At 45.4% G+C, this 3,979-nt stretch overlaps 1 non-coding gene across 1 annotated transcript; it reads right to left on the bottom strand.

The window, feature by feature from the left end:
* Positions 1-1,153: 1,153 nt before the first annotated feature.
* Trnas-cga (transfer RNA serine (anticodon CGA)) lies at positions 1,154-1,228 on the bottom strand. The gene has a single exon. It is a non-coding gene; the product is annotated as a tRNA-Ser (tRNA).
* Positions 1,229-3,979: the final 2,751 nt, after the last annotated feature.

Genomic DNA, 3,979 nt, shown 5'->3' with positions numbered 1-3,979 from the left:
TTTACCAGCACAGTAATTCATAAATTTTTCTAAGGGGACGTTTCATAACAGCTCTAATTTGGCGCTATGTCACCGACTAGGATAAACATAAAGGCAAAACCTATTTTAGTTCTTTGGTGCCGGATGGGCATCTCTTTCTTACTGTTTACGTCGCCTTCTTCCTTTCCGAGAATGCTGTCTCTGGCATTGTACCGAAACCCATAAAACGTAACATGTTCATCGATAGCATGGCCTTTGCGGGCCGAAGAGTCACTCAGTGACTCATAAGGGCTCTGAGTAGGTTTGTGATGAGATTCCCGAGTTCAGTGAATGTTGCCGAAGCTAAAATATGCCAGTTACGTATGCTTTGCTGAATGAGTTCAGTTATGGTGTGAGAATAGCAGTCAAAGATCATGTAAAGGCTTTTTTACATTACTTTCGGCTAAACAGAACTCTGTTGCATACCCACTGCTCCACTGAAAATCTAACTGTATTTATTTTCTGCATTGCTCTTCTATTTGCACCTGGTTCAAATTAGAAATTTGTGGTAAGTTCCAATTGGACCAAACTGCTGAGGCCATCGGTCCCTTGGTTTACACACTACTTACTCTAATTTAAAGTAACTTACGCTAAGGACAACACACACACCCATGTCCAAAGGAGGACTCAAACCTCCGACGGGGGCAGCTGCGACAACAGTGTCAAGGCGCCTTGGACCGCGCAGCTATCTCGTGCGGCTCCTGGTTCAAAATGTAATTGATAAAAGTAGCGAAGAACCACACTCGTCCTTAAAACTGCCACAAGGTCTCCTGAATCGGTTTAGGACGCATTCAAACAACTTTAATGTAAAACTTCCTGGCAGATTAAAACTGTGTGCCCGACCGAGACTCGAACTCGGGACCTTTGCCTTTCGCGGGCAAGTGCTCTACCAACTGAGCTACCGAAGCACGACTCACGCCCGGTACTCACAGCTTTACTTCTGCCAGTACCTCGTCTCCTACCTTCCAAACTTTACAGAAGCTCTCCTGCGAACCTTGCCGAACTAGCACTCCTGAAAGAAAGGATATTGCGGAGACATGGCTTAGCCACAGCCTGGGGGATGTTTCCAGAATGAGATTTTCACTCTGCAGCGGAGTGTGCGCTGATATGAAACTTCCTGGCAGATTAAAACTGTGTGCCCGACCGAGACTCGAACTCGGGACCTTTGCCTTTCGCGGGCAAATGCTCTACCAACTGAGCTACCGAAGCACGACTCACGCCCGGTACTCACAGCTTTACTTCTGCCAGTACCTCGTCTCCTACCTTCCAAACTTTACAGAAGCTCTCCTGCGAACCTTGCAGAACTAGCACTCCTGAAAGAAAGGATATTGCGGAGACATGGCTTAGCCACAGCCTGGGGGATGTTTCCAGAATGAGATTTTCACTCTGCAGCGGAGTGTGCGCTGATATGAAACTTCCTGGCAGATTAAAACTGTGTGCCCGACCGAGACTCGAACTCGGGACCTTTGCCTTTCGCGGGCAAGTGCTCTACCAACTGAGCTACCGAAGCACGACTCACGCCCAGTCCCCACAGCTTTACTTCTGCCAGTTTTAATCTGCCAGGAAGTTTCATATCAGCGCACACTCCGCTCCAGAGTGAAACTCTCATTCTGGAAACATCCCCCAGGCTGTGGCTAAGCCATGTCTCCGCAATATCCTTTCTTTCAGGAGTGCTAGTTCTGCAAGGTTCGCAGGAGAGCTTCTGTAAAGTTTGGAAGGTAGGAGACGAGGTACTGGCAGAAGTAAAGCTGTGAGTACCGGGCGTGAGTCGTGCTTCGGTAGCTCAGTTGGTAGAGCACTTGCCCGCGAAAGGTAAAGGTCCCGAGTTCGAGTCTCGGTCGGGCACACAGTTTTAATCTGCCAGGAAGTTTCATATCAGCGCACACTCCGCTGCAGAGTGAAAATCTCATTCTGGAAACTTTAATGCTGTGAGTACCGGGCGTGAGTCGTGCTTCGGTAGCTCAGTTGGTAGAGCACTTGCCCGCGAAAGGCAAAGGTCCCGAGTTCGAGTCTCGGTCGGGCACACAGTTTTAATCTGCCAGGAAGTTTCATATCAGCGCACACTCCGCTCCAGAGTGAAAATCTCATTCTGGAAACATCCCCCAGGCTGTGGCTAAGCCATGTCTCCGCAATATCCTTTCTTTCAGGAGTGCTAGTTCTGCAAGGTTCGCAGGAGAGCTTCTGTAAAGTTTGGAAGGTAGGAGACGAGGTACTGGCAGAAGTAAAGCTGTGAGTACCGGGCGTGAGTCGTGCTTCGGTAGCTCAGTTGGTAGAGCACTTGCCCGCGAAAGGCAAAGGTCCCGAGTTCGAGTCTCGGTCGGGCACACAGTTTTAATCTGCCAGGAAGTTTCATATCAGCGCACACTCCGCTCCAGAGTGAAAATCTCATTCTGGAAACTTTAATGTACTCGCTTATGGCTCTCACGTTGGGGCACTGTCAAACCGAATCCATCAATGGATTTATATGTTCCGCTTCGGCTCTGAAGATTATTCCTTCCACCTCCATTGCAGAAATCACCTCACGGCCTGCATTAGGATATTTCCAGGCTGCTGAACACGGACGGGCTGTCTGTGGTTTCCCACTTGTCACGCGAAATTGGTATGTAGCTCCTCTGATTTTTCCCGGATCACAGAAAAACACGCTTGCACACTCTGCAACCAGTTCTATGAGGCCGCTTTTCTTGTTCTCGTACAAAAATTCATTCCTTCTCATTTCATCAGTTAGAAATTTGCGTGATGTGCAGTGCAGAGGCCAAGCCTACTATCATTGCGACGATCTCATCATTGACATCGCCCAGACCTGAGGCATTTCCCAACGATTTACCTACATTCGACAAAGATGCAGTGCAGTTTAAGTACAAACGTTGTCATGCTACAACCCTGAAAATACGTATGTAAATTACCTGGCTGTACGAATGTGTTTGTTGACAATACAAACTCAAGTCAGTTCACATCGTCCACTGGGAAAATCGCCTCGAGGTAAATAATCTCTATAATTGGAAACCTTTTTAAACACGAACACCGAAAGATCTCTTTTCAAGTACAAAAGTCTTTTTTTATTTTTTATTTTTTTTAATGTAATAGTGCGTAGGGATTGTGTTGTTAATGATGCTGAGAAAAGTGAGAGAGCCGGTCCCATTGACAACATGTGGCCCTCTTCTTGCGAATATCAGCTAGAAGACTGTTGACATGCTTTTGTAACAGAAGGATAACGTGTTCAAAATATTCCAAAAGTAAGATTAGCGTATGTGCCACGTACAAGGTACAAAATTTGTAGGCTGTGAAAGAATGACTGACGTTTTGGCGTTTTAGGATTATGTAAATTTATTCTTCTTCATGGTTATATTTTAGATCATTGAACTTTGTATAACATCTTCCAGTGATTAGATTCCATCCCTTTCCCATCTACAAATCCTGTACCTTATCCATTGGACTTGGGACATTCCACAGCCTCACATTTATTCAGATGGAGAATAGGTGGAGATGGAAGGGTTGGATCTTCCTACAGTTTTATGTTTATATTCCACAACTTTTCCATTGTCAAAGTAATGTCATGGGAAGATATATAGTCTTGAAGAAAAATTGTTTCTTTTGCAGGCCTCATCTGTTCTCACTAAGTTTTAAACCTGGTGGTACATTGGACATTCGGATTACTGGTCAGTTATTATCTTTGTCTTTCTGAAGAAGTTCATAATTCCATGTAATATATCAAAAAAGACATATTATCCTTATCAGTAGGTGAAACTGGGATTAACCTTCACCTAGGACAAGATAGTGTAAGACATGGCAGACTTACCCTGTCGGCCTTTCTCATCATTTTCATTTCACGGCATGTACTTACAGTCCTGATGTAGGATAGGGCTCCCGTTACTATGATGTTCTGTTCGTAATAATTGTCATGATGCTCTCAAATAGCCATAACCAAATAGGGGCCAAAGTAATGGGCTAGAGCTGGTTCTAG

This window comes from Schistocerca serialis, chromosome 3 (assembly GCF_023864345.2).
Source record: "Schistocerca serialis cubense isolate TAMUIC-IGC-003099 chromosome 3, iqSchSeri2.2, whole genome shotgun sequence".
In the NCBI taxonomy this organism is placed as follows: Eukaryota; Metazoa; Arthropoda; class Insecta; order Orthoptera; family Acrididae; genus Schistocerca; species Schistocerca serialis.
Note: the sequence above shows the minus strand (reverse complement) of the source record. Positions and strands in the feature narration are given on the sequence as shown.